Here is a 19,371-nt window from a genome sequence, read left to right on the forward strand (position 1 = left end):
AAAGTTCCTATAACACAGTCTAAAGCAGAACAAGTCTGCCTTTGTTAGTGAGGGAGGTGGGGCAGATATACTGATGACCCCTTGCAAGGGTCAACGGTTAAGTGTTTTCACCAAACTAAACCTGGAAAGGATCAAACCAACCGACAGAGACAAGGAAGGGATGCTTTTCCTTAAAAGTTTTCTGTCCAACTTCTTATCAACACATATACACCCGGGTCAGAGCACAACCCATTGGAGCTTGTGACAAGACAGGGGCTAGACAACAGACTGAGACTTAGCAGATTCCTTCTAGATTCTTTAAGGAGATGCATGTCTTCAGAAGCTGATAGCTTTAATTGTACTAAAATTTCAACTTGATTTTTGAAGTATTGTATACAGCTTAGTTGGGAATGGTGTATAGCTACAATTTTTCCACTAACTTTTCTTGAAATGATTCAAATGAAAGTTTACATACTGTTACTTATAAAAGAGAAAACAATGATGCTAATTACATATGGAAGCTGTCATTCCTGTAGGGAAACCTACAGAGACATAACAATAACAGTGATCCACCCCCTAGACCCAACAATAACACAGGATGAACTGGCACTGACAACTGCTTCTTCTTATGGCCTATGGCTTTGGGGAGATGTACACACTTCCATATACATCTACAAACTTTAAATCTCTTGTCGTTCCCTGTCTTTTGAAATAGCATTAGCGGTTTGGGGGGACACACTTGCATAAACCTTAGCAGACCACTGAAAATATTTCGCACATAAAATGGCAATCTGCACTGCTGAATATGATAAAAACAGCTTCAAATGTATCCAAAATGCATGGTTTTACTTTGCAAGTTCATTCCTGGATGCTAATTGCAAGTACCAAGGAACCTCCTTGCAAGTAAATGGCATAAACATAGGATATACAAGTGACAATGAACTGTGATAAACATTGTTGTGAAAATACTCAAATACAATTGTTGGTTATTTCTAAACAGACTGATTTTGATTTGACTTCTTCTTTGGAAGCAGAGGAAATATAATAATAAAACATGCTATATGATATCTACTGCAAAATACATGTTGAAAATCAATTTGCTCACATGTCGTTACAATAAAGAATTTTCCCTATTCAAAACACATGTATTGATATCTTCCAGGGCTCTTACAGCATTGGACAGATTATCACGCTATCATTCACCACAATAGATGGTACTCGGCACCAAATTGGCTGCCAACTTCAGTCCATAAAAGCATTTATCACCTCTGTTCACAGCCAGCCACAAAGGGAAGTGGCACAAACAGTAGCTCTAATTAGGAGGTGGGCAAATTAATTAACACCCGATTAGCACATGATTGACCAATCCGATAGGAACAGAAAATAGCAGTATGTGTTAGGGGTTTAATTTTTACATAAGTTTGATAGAATTCTTAGGAAAATGTAAACCAACAATATAACCTTTCAATACTGAAACTACTGATTGTGACTAAAGGTTCCAGTTTGGAATTTAATTTGGCCAATACCGAACTGTCTGTAGCTGCCACGCATCAACTCAATGATGCAAGCGAATGATTGAAATAGACCCTAAAATTAAGAAGAAAATGAGAGTTTTTCTTGTTGCCTTTAGTTCCAGATTTTCTGACTACTGTGACAGCAATGTTTAATTTTTCATTTCCTGAAAGCCTTTTAATTGTAGCTCGTCAAAAAGTCAAGCTAGTAAAAAAATCTGAAACGTAATGGTAACAATCTACAATACTATAGCGTATGAAAGTAAAGAAAGACATTTTCTTTACAGTTTTTTACCCCAAAAATGTTATTGTAAAACTATCACTTGGACCCCCACTACCTTTTTTCTGTTCACTTCTTCCCCTCCCCATCCCTCATCCTCTATTGGTACAGTCCTGTCTTCAAGAGCAGCCAAGCAAACACCACCCACACAAAAGGCTTCTTCTTCTGGCCATGTTGACACTTTCTTCTGTGCTAATCTCCGTGAAATTTCATTAGAAATGCCTGCCCAATTACACCTCCTAAACAGCACAGGAGAGGGATCTTTTTCCACATCATTTGTCTAAGTAGGTGTAGGACATAGATGCACTATAATCTTGTTACTAAAATCAGATGGTAAAAACATGATCCTTACAAGAAAAAGTGACTTTCCCTTTACGGCTAGAGTACAAGAAAAATTATTGTTGAAACGTGGTACCAGAAAAAAGCAAAAAATTACCTCCCTGTTCTCTTAAACACCATTCTATTTTCTGAGTGATACATCCTTAGAATACAACTACAAATTTAAAATGAAATTTTGGCAAAAGCCTTGACTTTGAGTATGTCATAAACATAGCCTTGGCTGGGTACCATCATATTTCTACCAGAGGGCTCCTTACACTCGCTAGAGTAGACATATTCCATACTGTTCTACACTGTTTGTTTGTACACTTTCATGTTGACTGCAATTAGCCCTTGGGCAAGAATTTGCAATAAACTATTATTATAAACATACTAAATCAAGGCAAAGAAAGTGAAAAGTTAGCATAATGTGGGCTAACAGGGATGATATAAGTCAAACTCACTGTAACACACCAGTGGTAAGATCATGATGCCATTTGGTTGATTCACAATCAAAAGGATATGGCTTAATGCTATCATAGTTCATTGCAAATTCTTGCCAAAGGGCTAACTGCAAGTAACATTATAATATTAGTTATCACAAGTATACAAACAATCCATATTAGAATTTAGGGCATTTGACAAAATAACACCTCATGTAATGTTGTAACATGCCAATTTTACCATTCAAACAGACGTCCAACGCCCATACATACTACATTTGCATGGCACTAAAATAAGAAAACACCTTCCAGCAATATACAACTGACATTGCAATTTGCAGGGCAATATTTCATAAAACAGAAAAATTCAAGCAAAAGAGTCAAAAGCTCATCATTAAGAACAACTAGTGACGAAAATAGTGCTTCATGCACAGTATATGCTTGCTCAATGCAAACAGTCACAGAAAACAATGCATATACATGTACAAGCAGCAAAGGTGTAGGTATGATAAGGCAGTCTACATCTAGCTATTCTATGCAATACGATAGGGATAGATAAAGAGCATTCTTTAGCAAACAAGGTGGGAGTGACAACCAGCCAATATATTTGAAAACCCAAAATAGAAACTTTTAAGACTGATAGTCAGCTATGTTTTTCATTTTCCTTTCATATAGTGACATGGTCACATCATATCATTAACCTTATTAAAGGAGGGAATACTAAAGATGTTAACAGCTCTACTCAAGTTGAAGCCCTAAAAAGTGCACTACCAGTACACACCACCACTCTATCTACTACTGTGACAGGGACAACAAAAAAATAGACACATGTACATTTCACTGGTCACTTGAAATCTGAAAAGACATTGGCAATTTGGAAAATCTAAGGTACTGTACTTAGTTTTATCGATATATTATCTAGATAACTGTACTCATATTGGGCTACAACAGACACGTGAAATATGTGCAATGCTTCATGAATGAAGACCTTTATTGCACATTTTTATTGCCACACTGGACTAGGTACAGGTTATAACAAAACATTAACAGATACAAAAATTTAATGGAATCTACCTTCAATTAAGCTGTGGTCACTCTGTCGACATCCTTCAGTTGACTTTGCTGATTGCCATAAGATTTTAGCCGTATTTCAAAAACACATTGAGCATTTTTTTTGCCTCAAAATCTAGAGCAATCTTGGATGGGGCTTGACAACGAGAAATTCAGCCAATCCCTAAAATTAATGCAAAGACGACACTATCCGCATTACTGACGAAAATGTGCTGGTTTAACGCTGGCTTCAAATACAAGTTGAAGTACGCAGCTCAAAAATTTCCAAATTCCCAGTGTATCCTCAGATTGTAAGTGACCAGTGGTACAAGTAAATACTCACAATTAACAACACGGGGTTTCATAAGGTCACGATGATGTGCCATGCTGAGGTCAGTGTGGCGAGCATCACTCGCAATGCATGCTGGGATTAAGTTGCTCGGCAACATGCACTTTGTAAACGTAAATAAAACATATATATATTAAGTAAACAGGTTATCGTTATGACATAACAAAACAATGTCTACAAGTACAACAACCTGTGAACATCTTTGAATTGATATTAGTAACAAAACATAAGATTAATACACATACTTTTCGTTTAGCCCGAGGCGTCGTCAAAAACAGAAACTACAACATCTACAGCTAGAATTATACTGACGAATGTTATTTCATTATAATCAAAGGAATGACATGGTTTTAAAGTTAATGGTACATTTACTACAATAATTTCTACTTGAGTAAAATAAAATGTCACACTATTGTCACTTTGAGAATTTCTTGACTTTAGTTACGGTCTTTAGTTAAAAAGTTTGACCATCTTGCTTTTTTTCACACTCTCACATTAGATTTTCAGTCTACAGAGGATGTCATCCATATGATTTACCTGTTGTGGACCAAGAGAAAAGTCAAGGCAACAGTAGACCAGTGATAAAATCTCTCTACATTTCCATGAACAACAACAAAAAAAAACTGCATCATTACAACATACAAATGTATTACTAGATGTTATAAGATACAATAGTGTATGTGTGAATCTTTCAAATTGAAAATTGTAATTAAGACAGGAATTTAAAAACAACAACTATGATTTCAAGCTGCTACTTGTAGTCCTACTAGTGAAAGTAATCATCCTCATTTGGCTGGTGGAGAGTTCCCCAAACATGGCCCTACCAAACCCTCTCCCAATATTTACATTGACAACATTGCTAAAATTCAGCCGTGCTTCAAAACAACACTGCTCTCTTTGCTTCAGCCGGGAAGAATTTTAAACAGGGAACATCCCATTAACGGAAAGTTGTTTCAATCTTTCCAGTCTTCACACAACTAAAACAGTTTAGAAATCGTTTCTAACAAATTACACAAAATGGCCGGCTACTGGATGTAAACATGCAAAAGAATACTGTGTTCACGCACCAAAATAATTACGGCCAGGCTAGTTAGTGCGTTGTTATCTAAAGAAGTTGCCCTTTTGGTGGGAATCTTGATTATTATAACATTGTCGGTGGCAAGTCAAAAGAACACAACCTTGGCCCTGCCCAAGGTAAACTGTCTGTGCACCATACAGGGATAATTGCATCATGCAGAATCAAAGGGTCTTTTCTTTGGTTAGGGCTGCCGCAAATTGGATGTCTGCCCTGTACGTCTCAATTCACTTCTTTAACAACATTTCCCCTTGAGTCTTTGGTTCAGAATGGCGGTAGAACTAGAAGGTTTAGCAGTTAAATGAGAAGAAATAGTGGCCTATTTTTTTTTACAATATAGGTGTAGATACCTCAGCACACAAGAGGTATCATATAAACACAACATGGCCTATTTCCTGACTCGATCTTGAACAGAACATGGTTTCGGATGTCGGACAACTATCGTATAGCTCTGGGTGAATCTTAAGTTGGAGAGGACTACACCTCTCCAAGTTATGGGGGTCACTGCACTCTTAAAGCTCAAGGGATGGTCTCCTAGTACTAAGACATGAAATGTGATACTGGGTTAGAAGCTCCACACACTAACGTCCTGAAAAAAAAAATGGACAGAAACCTGCGACGTCTGTCAACACTACACGACAAGCGGCGCTCAACGAGGGGCGGGTTTACCTTCTCTTTGTGGCGGACAATCGGGCGGAGTTGCTCTCAGCACATACCTGCAGCCGGGCTGGAGGAAATCGGCAAACACCGCTGTAAAGGGGAGGCGACCTACCAACCCCCACAAGTGTAAACACAGGCCCGGGCTGCTTGTGGGTCAACCAACTGGCATCCAAGCTGTTCTATATACTCCCAAAAATCAACACACAGGGAGGGGCTAGTAACACTACAACAATGTTATCAATTCTGTCTTCTGAAAAACTTACGAACTGTTTGGCAAAAATGTCGTCTCGAGTTAGCCCAAGTACGTCAGAGATCAAAGGAGCGGACCATGTTGTTACCTGGCTTTGGCTTTCTACGTCATTCCCGAGGGGATATGGGCAGACTGATCCCCTGCATTTCCTGTTTGGTGAAAGGGTGGGATGGGGGTCTTACGGAGGGTGGAATTGTAAAAAAAAAAAACTTTCCTGAAATCCATCTCTTGACTACAAGTTCTTGCATTGAATCAGAAAGAATACTAATTCAGAACAAAAAAGTTCGTTTTGTTTAGAGTTCAAATTAATGCTTTTAATCAACCTTATTATCATCACAGTTCTGACTACAAATGCCCTATCATACCCTCAGAAGAGGGTGTGTACTTCACTTGACACCTTGCAAATAGAAACACCTAAAGCGTCTTGAATATTCATTAGGGGACCTCCTTTCCCTGTTTGGCCACTTTCTACTTTAAGCCTCGTTCAAGACGCAAGAATAGCTCAGCTAAATTTGGACTTCTTATCAAGAAATAAAATGTCCTTGTCCTAACATCCAGGTATGCAACACAAACCCAAAAGCTGTACAAAACAACTAGTCCAAAATTCACACAAGTATGGAGTTTAATCATTTTTTCCTAACATGCCAATCCCTGTAGCTGTTGGTGCCCTATCATGTTAGACCAGAACTGCAGTACATGAGAGAGAATATAATTTATAAGAAGGCACTTTGTAGTTAAATAATTACAAATTAGTAAAATATTACAAATAAATTCAGGTATTTGCATGAACCTATATTCAGTTATAATTTGCATAGGCAGTTCATGTAAATACCTAACTTGCTAGTGTGAAAAAATTAAAACTGGATATACAAAGCACTTGGTTATTTCTTTAAAACACTTGCATGACGAAACCCACATCAAACTGCATATAAAAACAGAAATAAACATGCTGATAAAGATTTTCTAACAATAATATGTTGTAGATTCCCCTTGTAGGTATACATGTACAATGTATACAGTAACTGTAAATACTGAAGTTTATATGAAGCACATTACATATCAGCGGGCCAGCTGAGGAAACAATCTCCAAACCATAATCACAGTCATTAAAACAAATTTTGACATTATCAATCCAAATATACTGTAAAAGTAGAAATATTTGTGGTGACTTTATTTTGCAAAAAGGAGAAAATGGAGCATTTGCAGAGGTTTTAAGCTAGGTAAGAAATTTCTCGTGCAAATCTACATACTGTATGATACTTTTCCTGTCAACTTTCCTAAAAATCCTAAAACCCACAAGCGCACAGAGACATTTTATACTATACTAAACCTACATACATGTATGCATTCTGCTAGCACATTACTTAAGTTAATAGTTTGACTTTCTAGTTCTACACTTCTGCACCATATATACATGTAGTTTGTTCACTTACATGTATTTTACAACATGGACATTCAAAACAGCACATTTCAGATCCTGATATGGCTAAGTATACATTTGTACATAATCAGCTCTAGTTGTGACCCAGACTCAGAAACACTTTATCAGTTTTGACATACCAAACTGCCACACCAGGGTTTCTACCATAATAAGAAAAGACAGTCTTAATCCTACAGGACTTAAGGGTTGACACGTCTTGTCCATCCACCGCTCATCACCTAAGTAAGGTGACAGCTGTGGTTAAGGCGACCATTGAGTGACATCTGTCGAAACATGTATTGTATGCCGTTGTAAAGCTACATGTACAACGTAACAGATCTAGAAAAAACTAAAACTGATGAACTTGCATCATAAAAGTACATATTGAAAAACTATTAAAGCTGGATATTAATATACTATTATTAAGGCTGGATATCATGTATATCTCTATATGAATTCAATAAATCAAACAATAAGGGAAGTGGCAATTTTTGAATGAAAAGAATGTTGGTTTGGAAACTGAATCAGACAACATCAACAAATATTAAAAAAATATTAACAAATATTTTAAAATTTTCATGTAGCTTAGATGACATTATGACTTCATGTAGCTTACATTACATTATAAAAGTCTAAAATTAAAACTACATTACATTGTACATTTAGTAGGCGTTTGATATGCTAGAACCAAAGGTCTGTTTTGAACAGGACATCCGGATCTAAATGCACTACCAAAACATTCCTTGGTCCCTGTCAATATTTGGTAAATACACATGTATGAAGTCACTATCATATTGCAACATCTCCAATATATCATGTCAACATGTGTTATGCACAACATTAAGCTTTGAAATCAATATCATCGGGCAATTCTAAATCTAATGCTTCTCTGTGACTGCCTAATCGAGCACTTTATTGAATAAAGTGTTACATATAAATTATTCAGTCTCACTAGGAGGGAAAAGTGACAATGCTACTATTGAACTCTGAATGACCTGTTCCCATATACGTGCCTCTGCGACAAATTTCTTCATGTCACCACGGCTACAGACTATGCCTGCAATCCACTCGAATGAGTCACGTTCAATGTCAAAGTTCTGTGTGCGTACAACCTTCATAATAAGACAAGCAGCTAAACCTTCCTGAAACAAGTATAATACACATTCAATTCTAATGATTGTGCCTTTACAATAGATGTATGGTAAGAAGCAACATGTATCAAATGGAACATGTAATGTTACATTTGTAGAAAGAAATCCAGAAATGCCTCAGCAGCCTGGTAAACTATAATTCTTGAAATTATTGCACAAGTTTTCTTTTAATTTTTGCAGTGGCCACATCAACACAAATTGAAAACTGGTATTTTCATTACTATACTACATGTAGATGTGACCATGGCACTTCTGCGAACTTGAAATGGTTGTTAACACTCCACTTTTTCTTTAAAACGAAATTAGATCATTGCAAACTTAAAGGCATTTACAGTACATCCATGACAGTGCTGTCATCGGGATTTATTGTGTCAAGAGTTGACTTATTTCTGTCACCAGTATCATGTTGCACACATCTATATTGTACAGTACCCTGAACATAATGTAAACAAGAGGTTTAAAGTTATAGAAAAAAACATATAACATGTGAAATTTTGGTCTCTCTCAAATAGTAACAACTTGGGCACCAAAAGTCTAGAATCTGTTAGGCCTAAAACCTAGTTATAGAGACAGCTACATGTAAATATAACACTGTGTAAGACAGCATTCCAACCACATCAAACGCTTCCTCAGTTATCGTACCAGCCCATCTTTCATTACTATGACAAGAAATATCTCTGCTGGCATGTAACTGATCATCTAAAGCATATCTAGAAGTCAAACGGTCAGTAAAAGTATTACTGACCACCTAGCTTCCAGTTGACCGTTTGACTAGAGATACAAGAAACAATTTGGGAACTTGTGAAGAGCAATGAGAACCAAGGGAGTAATGATTTACTGTACTGAAGTTCAGATTTTCAGGACAGATGGGGTGAAAGTTTTAACAAAAGGCTATAGATTAAATACCCATACAGTAAAAGTGTAGAATCGACTATTATTGTATTTTTGTAGAACGCTATCATTGAGAGACCATTAAAGTTATGGCCTTATGTCCCCTCCAGGGACAAAAGCAGGTACAAAATTGGAGTAAGTACATTTAACACCTTAACATCTGCTTGAGATTAAAGCACCATCATCATGGCTGAAAAGGAACCTCTGGAGTTTCTCAAATCAAAACCTCGTGTTGATTTGAGAATTAAATTCCAGAAACATACAAATATTTCATTTTCTATCAGGTTCTAACCCTTGCTTTTCAATGGTGTAAAGAGCAGATGGTGCTAGAAGATAAGATCTAATGATAAAGCGATAGTGTCTAAACAAGTTATTGACAAGGTGATTTTCTGATTGATTAACAATATTACAGGTATGTACACATCACACTAAGATGAGTAACAAAATGCCATTTCCTGTACAAATCTATATAATGTAAAATTAAAGTGGGACATATGAAATCTATAAAAATAGCCAGTCAAAATGATTTCTCCTCTGAAGTGCAAAGATTTTTTTTCTTTTTGGGACACCTCTATAGCAACGCAGCTTTTATCACCCTTATAGCGATCAGAACTGGCGGGAATTCTGGAAAAATCGATGATTCCTCAGATTAACTTGTGTCCCGATCAATGCCATGTAAGGCCTAAAGATAGCTGGGATTTCTCCTAATTCCCAACATAACCCCCACAACTCTGCACCCAATTTCACAGGTAGTTTAACTCTAATCCCAGTCTTGGACATCTATACTTGCAAGTGAAGTCATTATTATTACTATGGAGTCTGGGCTACTGGTATTGATATAGAATGGTTAGTCTGATTTTCCTGGGTCAGCAACAAGATAAGAGGCTGTTTCCAAAAAGTCAAGTCGGTAGCACTGTAGGTGAAAATGTTACCAGTATGTGCTTTTGATTCTCAAATCAAAACAGAAACATACCAAAAATCATGACATCCGTCAAGACGCTCTCAATGTTATTCTCATCCAAAGTTTGAAAGGAAATTGGAGCCTGCAGTTCTCAAAAAGCCGCTAGGGGGTCCAAACACACAGCACTTACTCTCTGCCCAAAGGGCTATCTACTACTCATGTCCAGAACACGAGATATAAAATATTGAAGTTCTACTCTCTAGTTTGTTGTTTTGCTTTCCCTTCATCAACACTTTATAGTAAATTCTACACTGAAAAAGAATCCCTAAGAGTTTGAAAATTTACAGCAGTGAAGTTGACATACATGTGCTAACAACACAGAGGCAAATTTATCATGACATGTTCCTCTGACCTATTTCACAAGAATGCAGGCATGTCTTTGGAGGTATCAGTTTCAAACAATGTGTTTCTTCAACTGCCCTGACACTGTATACAAAAACTCACCCAGGGTCAGAAAAGGAATCTGTCCAGAACTTCCATTCTCCACGTAGGAACTGCCCCCTCTCTTCTTGGCATGCCTGATACTACCTGGACCAGAAATTCTGTTTTGTATACATCTATGCATACGTCCATTCGGAAGTGGTTTGTCAAATGAAAATCTTTTCATACAGAAGTTAAGAGGTAGTTAATTTAAAGTTAATTCAAGACTAGCATTCTAATTAGCATTCAAATTGTACAAATCCAATTGTCATGTCAAAACAGAGCTGTTTCCATCCCCTATGGGTCCATTTTCTTTCCATCCCATTCATTATTTGGGAACCCATGTTGTAACTGTTGTTAAATCTGTCATTCTATTATTAAACTAACAATACATTTTCATCAATATCATGTAATGAAGTTCAGATTTTTACCATAGTAATTGTTTTCAGGTAATGCCGAATTACAAATGGACACCCCCGTCTTGAAAGTAGAGTGGGACAGCCCATCGTGGTACTCTCCAAGCAGAGGTTATACTTCAAGACTGTTTTAAATATTGCATTGGTTACTGTCTAGTCTTATAATACTGCAAATGCATTAAAGTTCTCAAAGGTTTAATTTCACAGCATGAAGTAATCGCTGTGTTTTTGAGATAGCAGTGAACATAAAACCACCACAGACATTTCTGCATTTACAGCAGATAGCTACCCGGGCATAAATGGAAATAGAAAATTCCCGGTATTACCAAAGAGGGTATCATACACCTTAGCCCACATTGCAAACACCATAATTACTTCATGGAGGTTTGTGTCCTACAGACTCTGACAATCACACTGTGACTGTTAAAGTAGGCTAACAAGAGTCCAGAGAGACCAGAACTGGAACATTCCAAATCCCCAGCTGCAACAGAGAGCCCTTATCAAGATGAAGACATCCTTGAACCATTTGGTTCTAGTGGGGAGGGTCAAACAATAACATGTATATCAGGTATATGCCAGTGGGAGGGGGGCAGTCTGGGACAGGGTGCCTCCCCCTTGTGGTATCCAACCTGTACCAGGATGCACATGGTATTGGAGAGAGTATTAAGCTATCGGTAAGGTATCGTACGAATGGTCCGGACCTTTCGGGAGAAATTTTCCCAATATCGTAATGGCGATATAGTAGTTCCATCTAGACGATGAAAAAAAGCTATCGGCGAGAGGTTGTAGGCTCGCCGATATCGGGAAAAACTGTGTGTAGATCGTGCCTTATGCTCTTTTACATAAGGCGTAGGCAGCCTATTTTATTTCCCGTAACGTAATTCGTAGCAAGGCAACCAAATTCAGCGTAATTGCCTTCCTTGATTTAGCGTAATTACGTAGGTGGTTCTTCTGAATTCAGCGTAAATCGTTGTCAGGACCCCCCATGCAGACCCTCATTGGAGAGGGCAAACCACTGAAGCAAAGCTACAGTATTGGCATAGAAACATAATTTTGGCAATATATACAGAACATTTAACTAATGGATTATAAATGAAAGACAGTATCATTTTAAACGTTTCCATTAAAGGTTTTATCATAACCATTACTTTAGGTGATCACGGTAGTTTTTTTCCTCCTCACATTCCTAAATATCTTGATTACCCCATGACAGAAACTGTTTATTCTTTCCTACATAGCTGCAGCTGCAGACATGGGGTAGCTATGCCTGCCATCTACAGACCAAGGCTAGGCTGACAAGAAACAGCCTCAACACACTACACCCAGGACATTCCACAGAAAACTTCATCTGGTGGCATGCTGTTCTTGGCTGGCTGACAGAGAAGACTAGTAGTACAAGATGCAACACGACCACAGCATGTCCAGGACAAAAGATACAAACACAGGAAATTCTGCTGCAGTGCCAATGATAGCTGCCAGGAGGTCCAAATTTACGTTTGACCTTATATCCACATACAAAATATCACCCCAAACATCTGGAAACAAAGAGACGCACCAAAAAAAAACAATAATCAATTTTGTGAAAAAATATTGTGACTGTGGTGATCATCCATATGTCTATAATAACTAATTGGTTGCAACATGGCAATGCTGAATTATATGTAGAATGTTGTATCTCCATATTCCAACATTTTCATATTTCATACAATTTGGTATTCACTTATTTCGTGAATTCTGGCTCTAAAAATAAATTCATTTGAACACATTTCCACCTACTACTAAGTTTCTCTTCCTATGAGAAAATATAACTATAAAATGACATCTTTGTGACATTTACTGGCGGGGCCATCTATAAGTTAATTTTACTTGTTGTACGCCCAATATCATAATCTGTGAATGTGACAGGATCGGTCGTTGGCCTCTACAGAAACAAGCATACAATGTAAGTTAAGTAAATAAATAATGTTATAGTCTAGCCAGGTCAAATAGTTGATCTAGGCCTAATCTGCAGTGATACAGTCACTCGGATTAAACCTAACTGGGTCAGCATGCAGACTAATTCAATTCCAGAGTAGATCTAAATCTAGGTGGCTCTGGGGGGCATTGCTATTTCTAGCTATTAGTATGGGCCAAAATGAAATCATACACATGTATACATGATGTACTTGTATCATCAACTATTGCTGAACTTGTGGAGTGTTGATAAAACTGATGAGCAAATTTAGTATGAAGACCATGTTCATGTATGTCTCAAACATCTTACCTCATAAATAACACAAAGCATTGCCACTTCATTAACATACATGACATCATTGAATGTCATATCTAATTTGTCTCCTTTTCAAGCCTAGTACTACTAGATTTAGTCCATGTATTTGATAGTCTATTTACTCTAGCGTATAAAAAACAGGGCAATCTGTTATAACATTTCTAGATGTTCTCTAGATGGCTTAGATACTGTAAGTGTAGAAATTTTCATGTTTAATGTTCACAGTTTCCTTGGTAACCTGTTAGCACTTGTTCTGTCTTTTGCCCACCTACTCGAAATAAAAACCACAGTGAACACTCTATTTTCTCCTTACGACGAAGTCAAATCTCCACAAACTTTAAGGCATTTACGGTATAAACTATCATGTTCCAGCAGTCACAAAAGCATGCACTCATCAAGAAATAGTGCCCAACCAATCTCAAGTTCATGGTTCTGTTATTTAGGAGTCCTAGCTTCCCCCCACATCCTGTCTGCTGACTGTGGTCTAATATATCTGATCTTAACGCTTCACCCTTGCACAGTGACTGCTGCCCTTTTGCCCAGCAACTGCACTGCTGCAGATTGCCTATTCATCTTATCAGCAGCGTTCATTCTTCCAAAGTGGTGTGATCATGATAAAGTCTTCCATCAGTATGCCAGACTGCAGTGTTCTTCCACTTGTGTATCCGGCTGCTTTCTGGAGATGTGCTGTAACTTGGCGCAAAGCTTGGCAGCGTTTGGAAGTCGCAAGCAACTTCTTTCAAATTCGATATCGTTGAGTCATGACATTTGCATCCTCATGGAATAATCATCATATTTTATGTATACATTGTACGTCAATATCAATATTTGTAAATGGCTAAAGACTATCACTATACAGTCTGTAGCCATGTGGCTTGAAGTAGAATACTATGGACCACATATCATTTGCAAGTGTGAAATTGTGCTCTTGGTTTCTAAAAACATTCTATCTAACGTTATGCGCTGTACGTTATTATCTCCATTTGTAAATGACAATTATTAACACAGTCTGTAGTCATGTAGCTATAATACTATAATGGACCATTATCTGAGTGACCATATCATTTGGGTGAAATTGTAATACAGGTTTTAGAAAACAATTAACACCAGGATTTGATAAACATCCTGTGCTATATTTTTATATCATGGATATAGCTTATCATAACAAAGTGTGCAATATTTTGAGCCGACTATGTGACTCACTCGACAGAGTGACTTTCATATTAAAATCACAAAACCCCATTCATGGACAAAGAAACCAGGCTATAATAGACAGACTGGCAATATTCAAGGGCAGCCATATAACAAAGAAGCCGTATACGCACATTAGAGAATTAACATTTGTTGTTTATGTGTTTGTTTTCCACAGGTGGACGATGACTCACAGACAACATAAACAAGTAAACAAATGCTGATCAACCACATGCTGGAGTGCCATGTCACGATGACACACAATATGAAGAAAATTCAACCATACAAAATAATATCCTATTTCTTCTTACCTATGAATTTTTAAGAGTCTGTATCCATAGCACAGTATTGAAGCTGGTGATACCAACGTTCGTATATCATACTGACCCACATATCTACCAAACCCCAAACATGCTTGTTTACCCAACACAGGATATTATTTTCAATAGGGCAACTCGCTATGGACCCCTCGCAGAGTCTGCTCGGTGGGCTAACCCATACCTAAAACCTGTTATTTTGTAAATATATGTTGTACAGAAAACGTGGTAGTTTTAAGACTATACAAATGTGCCCATAAATCTTCTAAACCTGTCCCAAACACCAGGTATAGCGTCAGCTGCAAACTAGCCGGAAGGAAAGCGCCCCCCACCCCACCCTGGCTCCGTAAACAAAACGACCAAACTAGCTCGACAACGTCGAGTTTTAGAAGGCGCCAGGCGAACGTCAAGCTGTCTGGGATATCCAGGAAGTTTTACGGACTGGGATAAAGTAAACAAGTGGAGTTATATCGAGCTGTGAGCCGTGTTGGCATCCGGAAAAGTCCTCGCACGTTTTTCGCTATTTGGTGCCAAACGCCAAACCGATATGGTATATATCACTCACCTAAGTCTTCCATTACTTTATTTCTGGGCATCAAATTCCCTCAGAAATAAGCTGCTCCGTCGGAGAAATCCTTCGACTTCGGTCCGTCAACGTGGAGTCTTCAGGAGACCACGAGAAGTTCGTATTTTCCTGAAAAAATTTCCGGAAGTTTTCTGTCCGCTCGGCTATTTTTTCCCACCGACTGGATCTGAAGTGTCGTCCCAACTTTACCGGTCACGTGACGAGAAGTGACGTCACGAAGACCACGCCCACCCGGGCAGACCTGGCGTGACCAAATATGGCATTCATGCAGAATACTTTTGACAGGAATCTTTTTATTTTTCTCAATTGGTTAACAAATGATTAAAGTTTATAAAATATTAGCTGGATTTTCAGACAATTAGAGTTGGTTTGCACACGTTTTATGTTATGGAGAACATATGTTACCAAGTTAAAGTGCCAGCAGGCTTGGCAGGTGGTTCTTTTACTGTATAAAGGATGCAAAGTGGGCCCAGAAGTTAAACCACATACCTTATTGCCAGGGTAGAGATTACAATCTGGTAAAACCACCAATTGACAGATATCAATCACGAAATCTGTCAGGAGAGATCCCAATTGAAGTATGCAAATTGGGACATATTCCCTTCAAAACAGTCAGAACTTTCTTTCATTCGACTTTTATTCATGTCTATTTTATAATGTTTGATAGATCAATGGTTTGGCTGGAAATTTAGGATTTAAAAATGGGAGACCAACTTTAACACATTTCTAGCACCTCTGTTGGTATCTTTTTGCCCAAACACCTAATGTAAAACTGATCAGATATTTCTTGTAAGAAACTGAATCTGATCTCAAAGTATGCAAGGGTGTAACGTTATATGCCATTCACCATTCACCAGCAAGACAGAATTTGATGTTCAGAAATTGAGTTTAAAACGTCAGTTTGAAATTCATTGATTGTTCTGATTTTAAGGCATCCACTCAGACACAGATTTCTTTGTTCACGGATTCGCTCGCTCCTATTTTTTGGAGAAAAAAAAGAAAAATAAAAATTACCACTCAGCAAATTCTCACCATTAAAGAAACCATTCACCAACTTTCTGGTGTAGCAAATTGGCCTTTATATTCTAAGCTCCATAAAGTGTGGGTATTATTATTGCAGTTATATTTTTCATTCATGAAGAATGGGACAAACATAAAAACTGACACTACTTTTGTAATTTTCAACGAACAGGTGCTGTTACTGTACAGTAATAGTGTTTTTGTACTTTTTCAAGCTGAAAACTTGTTATTCTATATGTTTTGGGCTAGCCCTTACCTTTAATCCAACCATTTTACAATTTTTATTTCTATTTCGCCCTCTCGCTCCATATTTTTTATGAAAAAATGACCGTGAACCAAGAAATTAAATTGGTGTGGCCTTACCTTCAGCTACCAACTGAGTTTTACATATCAAGAAATAATCAGACCAATGTGGCTTCCAATGACATAGTAAGTCAGCATGACCCTAGGTAACCTATAACGTTAGCTAAGTGCCAGGAAGTTTTTGATTTCCCAATGAACCAGTTTCCTTGGAATGCGACCTTTGGCAAAGCAACCATCAAAGCACTTTCCTTTTTTGTAGTGAAGGGGAAAAAAATCTTTCTGTGACTTATTACCCTAGGAATCCCGTGCAGGAACAAGTAGTTTCCTGATACTGACTGATGTAAAAAATCTTTAAAAAAATTTTGTAACATCTGAGCAGAGAAACTATATTGGAGAATGGCTAACGTTGTAATTTGTCAGAGATACTAAGTCTTGTAGTATTGCAAGACCTTGTTACAGTAACTTTAACCTAGTGTGGGGTGATTGAAATGTGCAGTTGGAAATTTTAGTTTAGATGCATGTTTATGAAAATGTCCCTTTATGTTCAAAAGAGTCTGTTCTTGGCAACAAGGCTGTACCTTCACAACTTAAATATCATCCAATGATTTTCTAACCTGATGAAGTCATTCACAAAGTATAGTCCTCATCCACACCTATTCTGGCAGTACAGAAGATGTTCAACCAAGATTCAATTCATCAATATCATCAACAGAGAATATTTGTCAATGTCAAGAGTTCAACCCCCATAAAGGATCATAAAGAATGGAATTGGCCCCCATCCCAACACTTAACCTGTGCAGGACATACATAAACATTTAACACTATGGGAGCAGAAGATTAATGGCTTTTGGCATTGTCATCTGAACCTGTGGCCTTACATCAAGTCAAGCTTAGCAGTTTGAGGCAATGTTTTACTATTCTTTCTGATTGATGATGATTCTAGCCTGGGTACCAACCAATTTCTACCAGGGCTCCTTACACTCGCTTTTTAGGGTAGCAAGTGTAAGGAGCCCTGGAAATCGGATGGTACCCAGGCTATTTTTTTAGGGTAGCAAGTGTAAGGAGCCCCGGTAGAAATCGGATGGTACCCAGGCTATGATGATTCCCCATCTTTCATCTTTCTTACGCGAATCCTTAAATTAGACTTAATAGCAAGGAAGACGTCATGATAGGGTCTTGTAGGAAATAAAGTGTTCAGTTGAATGACCTTGTAAATCGTAAATGACCGATCTCTGGTTTTCATTCAACAACTCTGAGCCAAAAACTTATAAGAAGCCCTGAAGGATACCGGCTTCCATATGAACTAAAGTGGTGACAGAGTTGTGGGGTCACTTGAGGTCAAAGCACCTAAGAGGTCGTTGAACTTGACTATCATGGAAGTCATGACAAGATATTGTATTACCTGCTTAGTTGCCTTGAAGGAACTTAGCACTAGGTTTTTGAAGACATAGACCAGATGATGACTGTCTTATGATATTCATAACTGTCACAAACATAATATTCTTCCTTATAAATTGCAATTTGATACAAAGCCAACAGTGAATGCAATTCTTTCAGTGAACATGTTTTAAGTATAATATCATATACTGGTACATCATTCCTCAAATAATTTTACAACTACAACCATCAAATAAGAGATTGCGGTGACACTGTGTGTTGAGCACACACTCCAGATACATAAATAGGAGGGAAGCATTACAAGATGTGTGTTCTCTGTCACACCTCAGGCTAGCAGCTTAGGCAAGTTAGGGCCTGGGTGTCCATGAAAGTACCCCATGTAAATGTACGCTTCCATCTTAAACCTACACCCAGCTGTACTGCAAAAGAATGCAGAACAACTTAAGACAAAAAGGTCCATGCTAGACTTAATTTGCCTGATGATTTTGATTGAAGGGCCTTGAGAAATGTTTGCCTATCAGTTCATAGCATTCCCATACTGGCAAATACCTTCAGTTGGTAATGTTATTCCACACAGAAGAATTTTCAGATTCATCATTAAAAGGTGGAAAAAGTTGGAAAATATACAGCTGGGCAGGTGTTACTTGTCAGTCATAATGTACTGTGAGTAAATTGGTTCTCAGGGAATGTTTCTTTGGCCTGTTCAACTTCAATGTTCTTATTGCTGAGGGTCTATACATACATATGTACTCTTTTACGTAAGGCGTAGGCAGCCTTTTTTTATTCCTGTAATTAATTTGTAAGGAAAACCATCTTATCTAATTCGCAGTGAGGCGACCAAAGCCTTCTTTGATTTAGCGTAATACGTAGGGGGTTCTTCTGGCTTCAGCGTAAATCATTGTAGGGAACCCCTATGCAGACCCTCATTGATAAAAGTTGTGGTATGACAAATTTTCTTCAAAATTATCAAGCCCAACCTGTTTCTGATATTTTAATGTTTATGAAACACAGACCAACATTTTCAGATTATATTGTAATATTGCAGCAAATTATTTATTACATAGTATTTCTATGTCTCTTACCAACTTTTGAGATGATTCATAAACAATGACA

The 19,371-nt window shown here is 37.7% G+C and overlaps 1 protein-coding gene across 2 annotated transcripts in view; it reads right to left on the reverse strand.

Annotated features, from left to right (window-relative positions):
• Nucleotides 1-19,371, reverse strand: part of LOC118426514 (coiled-coil domain-containing protein 157-like) — a 1,184,186-nt gene that overhangs the window by 496,091 nt on the left and 668,724 nt on the right. The gene's annotated exons all lie outside the window — the stretch shown is intronic.

This window comes from Branchiostoma floridae, chromosome 11 (genome assembly GCF_000003815.2).
Source record: "Branchiostoma floridae strain S238N-H82 chromosome 11, Bfl_VNyyK, whole genome shotgun sequence".
Taxonomy (NCBI): Eukaryota; Metazoa; Chordata; class Leptocardii; order Amphioxiformes; family Branchiostomatidae; genus Branchiostoma; species Branchiostoma floridae.